The 8606-nt window shown below is 31.4% G+C and overlaps 1 non-coding gene across 1 annotated transcript; it reads right to left on the reverse strand.

The window, feature by feature from the left end:
• Positions 1-7616: 7616 nt before the first annotated feature.
• Positions 7617-7723, reverse strand: LOC127133714 (small nucleolar RNA R71). The gene has a single exon (XR_007807660.1). It is a non-coding gene; the product is annotated as a small nucleolar RNA R71 (small nucleolar RNA).
• Positions 7724-8606: the final 883 nt, after the last annotated feature.

Genomic DNA, 8606 nt, shown 5'->3' on the forward strand with positions numbered 1-8606 from the left:
TATATATATATATATATATATATATATATATATATATATATATATATATATATATATATATATATATATATATTAATTTACATGTGTATAAATATTTATTTACACGTATATAAATTAATTTTTTTTTCCAAAAATTTACAAATAATATTAATTACTTATAAATTAAATTAGTATATATATATATATATATATATATATATATATATATATATATATATATATATATATATATAAATTAATATATATATATATAAATTAATATATATATATATATATATATATATATATATATATATATATATATATATATCTTGTAAATAATTTTATTTATATATATGTGTTAATATAAATTAATATAATTAATAAAAAATATAAATTTATAAATTAAAAAAAAAAAAAAAAATATAACATAAAAAAAAAAAGGAATGGGTTGTAGGCGTCACTCCTAGTGGCGACTTGCCCTACCCATTAAGGGTAGGCGCCAACTAGGGTGGTGCCTAGGTGTAAATTATGGCCAAAAATGGCCATTTATGTAATTATTTTGAAAAATGGTGTATTTTTTAAATTTTTTTTAAATTTTTGGATATTTAAAAAAAAAATTCTAATTTTGTAGGAATATATATAATAAAAAGTTACTATGTCATGATGCACAAAAACAGCCATAAACTATGAAATATGTTACCTTCTTGTTATGACAACATAGTATGTACCCTTGTGGTCCATGATTACAACATCAACAATAAAAAACACTTCCATCTTTATAGTTTGTATAAATACGTGCGTGTAAGTTATGTGGTCCAATCCTTTTTGTTCTATTGATTTTTTTCCTCAAGTTGGTCCCTTTCTTTCTAATTTAATACAAGTATTATTACATGCTTCCCTCTTTTTTATACTATTGTAAGAAGAAATTATAGGGATGCATTATTCTATTCTATGGGACCATGAAATTGAAAAGTCACAACAATACTCTTAAGGCACGATTTTATGGGATTAAGGTAAGCTTCGTTTTGCACCTTCTTCGAAAAAGGTGTTCATGGTAATTTATCTTAATGATGTCAGGCCAATGACATCACAAGACGAAATACAACTCTCAAATGTGCAAACCGAATGAATGTTTTAGAAATTGAGTCTAGACTGGTTTTATAAAACTATTTGATTTGAGTGATTTATTGAAGAATGAAATGGAAGATGACATAATAAATTAGACTCTAATATATTTGAACAACGATTATTTGATCAAAGATTCAAGTCTTCCAAAATCTTAGAAAATCCAAATATAAAGGATTACATACGTTCACAAATTTCTAGTTTTTATAGTTCTTATATTGGATAATTATTGACTTAAACGTCAGAGTGTTTGTAGGTATTAGAGGTATATACGAGTTTGGTTGGATCGAGTTTGATCTATGCCTTTATCAAACCTGCTCAAATTTTAATATGTTGTATTTTTCGTCCAACCCGCAATTTCATTTTCAAATCTGACCCAAACTTACGCGTTCATTTGTAGAATGGGTTGTGTTGAGTTTGTGAATTGTGTTTCAAATAAATTTTTTTATGATTCTTTTTTTCGGTTAAAAAAGTGTAACGCAACTTAATACAATCATACTCATTTATAACAATCAAATTCAATGAAACACATCATATAATATCTAATAAAATTCATCAACATGACATAACACTTGATAATAGTATAAAATTCAACCAGACACGTTATTTTCATAAGATACATAAATTAGAAATGATACAAAAGAAAATAAAATAAAATATTTAATTTAAGAATTATGTAAACTCATTGGTGTAGTAGTAGTATTCAGGCCCGGCCCTGTGCATGTGCTGCAACACAGGGCCTCACATTTTATAAGGCCCCAAAATTTGATTTTTTTTATAAATATTAATAAAAATAAATAAAATATTATTAAAAAAACTTAATAATTGAAAAAATATTATGATAAAAATTTAATACATACAAAAATTAAGATTGATCAAAACTCAAAATAATTATAATTAAATTTATTTTTAATTAATATATAATTGTATTTTTGATATATATTTTTAATTATTATAATTGTATTTTTAAAAAAAATTGAACCTATTTTTAAAATTAGAACGGGGCCTCCAATATGATTGGGACTACCCTGGTAGTATTGTTGGAGAATAATTTTTTTTTGAAAAAATTATGGTTATTAGTGAGATATTAATTTTATATTTTTATTTAAAATAATATTAAAAACAATAAGAAATTACTAAAGTCACATCAATGGGTTGAATCAACGGGTCTACGAGTTGCAAAACTCAAACCCAATACCTGAACCAAAACTATACGAGTTGTTATGGATTGGGTTGAGTATACCCGTAAATTAATGAGTTTGGGTAAATTATGGGTTGATTCGGTTTGGGTCAGCGGGTTAGTGGATCGATCCAGACCCATGAATACCACTAGTAGGTACCACTCTCGAACCGCACATAATGACAAGCCGCAAAGGACCCCTATTCCCGATACTATATGGATATGATTAAGTTTGATATCAAGTAAATAATTCATAACTTGAAAGAATATTGACGCCGTCTGTGAGAACACAAAATAACTTTCAACCACCTACTCAAATGTTATACGGACAAACTAGGGAAAAAGAACAACTAATAATTCCAAGCGCCCATGATCTATGACTTGTGAAAAGAAACCGCAATTTGAAAAGGGGCTCACGAAATCTTTATAAAACCTTAAGAATTGGATTTCAAAAACTTTTTACAAAAACAACTGATTTTAATAGGATTTATATTTGAAGAAGATATAATGTGATATTAAGTAGAGGAAAATATAAAAGGCGATCGAAAAGGTTAATCACAAAAATATAAAAAGATTCGAAAAGAAGTATCACTCCAGAGATTATCCCGGTTCGTCCTTAAACCACACAGCCTACTCCAGTACCAAAGAGTTTCCTCTTGAGATTTCAACTATAAATAAGTTTGAACTTTTGCTCAGGTTCAACCCAACAACCTTGCAACAACAACTATAGCTTTTACATAGGTTCAACCCAACAAACTTCTATCAAATATTTTATAGGTTTAACTTGCAACCTTCAAACCTTTTACAAGATCACAAGAAAAAAAATTCTTGAATAAACAAATTTAGCATAACACTAGATCACCACAACTCTCAGATGATGCTTTTGACTCTTCTAGCACTAAGACAACTTATAGCCAATAAAACTTATACATGAAAGAGAATAATTGAGATAATTATTCTGAAAATTGGTGTGTGAATAAGTGAAGAAACTACTCTTTTATATAAGATTAAATCTAAAAAATGAAATAATTTATGGCCATTGGAGCTTCCTAATCAATTAGAACACAAACCTAATTGATTTTTTTAACTCATAAAAGGAAACTCTAATATGGTGTGTCACTTAATTGATTAACCAGCCTATCTAATTGATTAGAAAGATTTACTCTAGTTCTAATATATTAGTTAAAGTACCTACTTGATTAAATAGTTGACTTTTTGTTTCCTAATTAATTAGAAAGCCTCTTAATCATTTAAGTATTTTTTTCATATTGGTTTATAAGAATTTTTAAGAAAAATATGAAGATTTTCAAAAGATTTTAGTGCATGTGTGTATTGCCTTAGTACTCTAAGAATTACCTTTTCTTCATTTACATTTAACTCAACAAATTGCGAAATAAAACACTAAACGCAAGACCATACGAACTTACACAACTTCACCACTTTAGATCTTTAGGATTACTTGATTTGACTTTGTTTAGCTCTTTCGACTAGAGCTTGAACACTTGGTCTTGTGCTTGCTTCTTGACTGATCAAGCTTGAGATTTATTCTTTTTTGTTCAGTTGTCATCATCAAAATATTTATAAGACATTTATCTGCACATCACATAAAATAATATTCTTCCCATTTTTAATAATGACAATACATCTCTAGGGAGGTGGTAAAGCAGAAAAATATAGATGAAAATATTGAGTTATTAAGCCCCCACTCTTAGAGAAAGAGGTTATACTATACTCCATAGAGAGTATACTCCTCCCTTAAAGAGAGGATATTTAAACAACACATATAAAACATTTAATCAAGTTAGATAAAAAGAAAAAATTATGTATTATGGAAAAAAGGGAATTACCATTTGAAAAGAAATGAGCAGGAAACAATGGAAGCAAGAAAATAAGACAAAACACAAAAAACAACTGAAAAGAAGCTAATGTGTTTTTCATCAATATCATCATCAAACAACATAGACAATGTGGATTTATGTGCTTGCATGTAATAAAGAATTAGTATATGAAGTTTCGATGATGATAACGCATGACAAATAACTTCCAATTCTAGAAGTATCTAAAAGCATCAGCAAGAGAACTCATGATCAAGTGCTTATTCAAAAGTCTTGGAGTTTCCTTGATGAAAAATGTGAAAGCTAACCAGGTAATGTTAGTCGGTCAGTCTGAGTGAATTGAGTAGTGTAAAGGTAAGATAGTAGCTTAAGAGTAATAAGACAACTCACATACACAATTAAAAATACTTTTATACCTTGAAAATGATTTTCTAAAAACAAAACCAAGTGATTAAATAGCTATCCAAGATTCTTCTTAACCATCTAATTAATTAGAAAGATATGATAATCGATTTGCAAAACTCTTTTTATATATCTAATCGATTAGAGTACTTATACAATCCATTAGCAAGATGATAATTGATTGTATAATCAGCAAAGATAACACATTAATAACTTGCAACGAATCTATATCCAAACTTTCCTATTTGGGCTTTACAAACAATTATATTTGAGTTGTTTAATCGATTAGATAATCAATTTAGCCCATGAATCGTTTCCTTTCTTGGCGTTTCCAACTACTATATAAAGGATGGTCTTCCTCACTTCATACCACGATATTTTCCAACATTTTAATATTGCTTTGGAATTTATCTCTTTCTCTCCTTTTGAAAATATTTTCTATTCACTTCAAATTTCCTCAATGATGCTAAGTGAAGTTCTACATGTGAGGAAGATACTTTTATAAGTGGTCGTGTTGGTCGTTTATATTCTTAAGGGTGTGATACCTTTAAGAGATAGAGTTTGGTTCTTTAGATCAACCTTTATAAAATCTTTGTTATTGGTTTATTAAGCTTTGCCTGAAAAGCTTTGTTTTGGTCATTGAGATCAGCCATAAATCTATAAACGGTTCGATAGCGTAACCAAGGTAAAATCTTTCATTTGAATGGGGATAAGTTTGTATTAAAGGTTTGTGGGCATAAACTACAAAATCTCAAAGTTTATAGTGAAACTCTCAATACCTCTTGGGGATAAGACTAGGTCAACATTCGGCCAAACCTGTATAAATCTCTGGTGCAATCTTTCTAACCCTATACTTTTACTTTTTAGTAATTTGCTTTCATTATTTAAATTTCCTCTGCCATTACTCACATAAAAATTATAAATGCAATCTTGAACGAGAAAAGGTGAAAATTAATCACGACTTTTGAATACCATAATTCATCCTCCCCTCTTGTGCTTGAAGTCACTTGTCCAACAAGTGGCATGATAACACTAAAAAACATAGTTTATTTTGACTCAATTTGCATATTTTTTTTTCATTTTGTAGTGTTATGCTGGTAGTTTATGCATGCTTCAGGTACTTTACGAGAAAAAAATCGATTTATGAAGAAACCAGACGAAAATGGCGAAAAACAGAGAAAAGTGGCCAAAATACATACATGACCATCTACATGACGCCTGCCATAAGTAGGCATGCGTGGAACCCACTAGAGAGGAACAAGGAAGGTTGAAGACGCAATCAAAGGCTTGTGACGACCACCACATGCCTCATGATGTTCTCCATGAACATCAAAAAAGGCCGAAAACACATTTTGCACTTTTGGCGACCGTCACAAGCTTCATGGAGACCGCCATGAAGTCTGGTTCCTGAAAAAATATAACAGAAGGAATCAGTCAATCCCCATTCCCCCACATTTTTCTCCCACGAATTCCACACGAACAGGACTCGGTTCAACACTTATTTTCACTATAAAATGTTAGTTTTGAGCCGTTTTTCTCTTCCAAGTTTGTACGCATACATTTTAGTTCATAGTTTTAAGCGGATATTAGATTCAAATAGTGATAGAGCTCTCACATTGGGGGACTATCACACCATAGCTTTTAGGATCTTCTATTGTAATCTTGGACCAAAGTTGTAGGCATTTGAATTTATTTTTCGTTCAGTTCAGTGTACACGAAGTATTTCCGCATTTAATTTCAGTTTATAGGTTCTTTATATAATTGCTTTAATTTAATTCCGTCAGTTTGAAATGTATTTATAAGTAATGATATTGTTACTTTCTATTACCATGAATCACATATTTATGTTTAATATTATGTTTGGCTAAACTGTTTTGAGTCCGGTATGTGAGGACCGTCATTCCGATAGAACTCGGTAATAAGTTGGCGTAAACCTTTTTATATATAATTTATTATGGTTTTGATTTTTAATTATAATTCTGAAATTTTTTGCACGAGAGTGAAAACATTAAGGTTCGATTCAACAAAACAAGAGTCTGAGACTTGAACCGAATAGTAAAAATTGGGCACCAATCCTAAATACAGCAAGAGCGCTTTAGGATTAATTATAACTTATTGATTTTATTTCCTAATGAAAATGGGCTAGCGAGAACAGGCATTTAATCTGGAGGTATAGCTAGAGTCAACAAAACGAGAGTGTGAGATAAAGACTTTTAAATTAGTATTTATCTACTAAAAAGTGATTCAATATATTAAGACATGTCAATGAATTATTGAGTTCCCGTGGTACTTCGGGATCCACATTCCAGCCTCTCCTTTATGCTATATTTTCCAAACTTTATTTTAAATTTAGTATTAATTCCCCCCCAAATCAAATTTTCACAAGCCTTAGATTTATATAGCACCAATAGAAAGCGATAAGTTTGATTATTGGTTCCTGTGGATTCAATATCTTTTAAAACTACACGATACAATTGTGCACTTGTAGTTAGATATTTTGATAGACTCACTAAGTCACGATCAAGTTTTTGGCGCCGTTGTCGGGGACCAATTTAGTCAATATCGTAACTCATTTATTGCCCAGTATAGACTAAGGCAACTATTTTTTCCCTTTTATTCGTCGATTTTATGCAAGACACTCGTTCCTCGAGGGACGAGCTAACATCACCCATAAATGAAATTGAGCATTTTATTCTAAGACACTGAGTTAGACAACTTTGTTTAGAATACAATATCCCAACTCCTGATATGGTCACAAATCATAATCGTCCTCTCAAGGATTATGCTCCTCCTTTCGAAGAAGAGCCACACTCGAGCATTGCACCTCCTGCCATCGAGGCAAATAATTTTGAGTTAAAACCTTCTTTGTTGCAAGCTGTGCAACGAAACTAGTTCTCTGGTAACCCTACAGAAGACCCGAACTTTCATTTGTCAGTGTTTATGCAGGACGCATACACGTTGAAAGCTAATGGTGTCAATCCCGAAGCCATAAATTACGTCTCTTTCCCTTTTCTTTTAGAGATAGAGCCAGAGCTTGGAACGAATTGAAGAGAATTTTCTTAGTGCGATACTTCCCACCAAGCAAAACGGCTATGGTAAGAAGCCAAATCAACGGATTTAGGCAAAAAGATAAAGAATCTCTTTTTGAGGCTTGGGAAAGATATAAGGATATGTTAAGGCTATTCCCACATCATGGACTTGAGCCATGGATGATTATCTATACTTTCTAAAATGGTATCTTGTATAACACCAAACTAACCTTAGACGTTGCAGTTGGCGGTGCTCGAATGAATAAACCCTACGAAGACGCCTATCAACTCATAAAAAATATGGCGCAAAAGCACTACCAATGGGAAGGTGAGCGAAATTTTGCAGAGAAACGACTAATAAAGGGCGGAACGTACGAAGTAAATGGCATAGACCATGTCAATGCTAAGGTGGACACTCTCACTAAGAAGATCGAGAGTTTAAACATAACTCCAGCAGCTACAGTAGATGCTGCAACTTCTAATTGCGAGGTATGTGGAACCCCTGGACATAACTCTCCTCAATGCCACCTATTGGCTGGCATTCCGTCCTACCATGTAAAATATGCCCAAGGTAACCGGTATTCCAATACTTATAACCTTGGTTGGAGAAACCATCCAAATTTCTCATATAAAAACAACAACATGTGGTTTGCTCCAAACCTAGCACCTGATATTCCTCTAGGTTATAAAAAAGGAGCCCCCGCTGCTACTTAAGCACTTAAGAAGTCAAACCTTGAACTAATGATTGAGAACTTTATTGCAACCCAAAGCCAGCAGAATAAAGAGTTTACTAACCAGAACATTCACATGAATGAGCTGATTAAGCAATTGGCAAGTAAGGTTGACTTTATGGCTACTCACAATAAAATGTTAGAAACCCAAATTTCTTAAGTAGCCCAACAACAAGCAACCACATCAGCCCCAACTGGAATATTTCCTGGCCAAGCCCAACCTAACCCGAACGACCATGATAATGCCATCACACTACAAAGTGGGATAAAATTAGATGGGCCAGCGGATCCAAAAATTCAAAATCCGCCCATGTCTCAACGA

Source organism: Lathyrus oleraceus, chromosome 3, assembly GCF_024323335.1.
Source record: "Lathyrus oleraceus cultivar Zhongwan6 chromosome 3, CAAS_Psat_ZW6_1.0, whole genome shotgun sequence".
NCBI classification, from domain to species: Eukaryota; Viridiplantae; Streptophyta; class Magnoliopsida; order Fabales; family Fabaceae; genus Lathyrus; species Lathyrus oleraceus.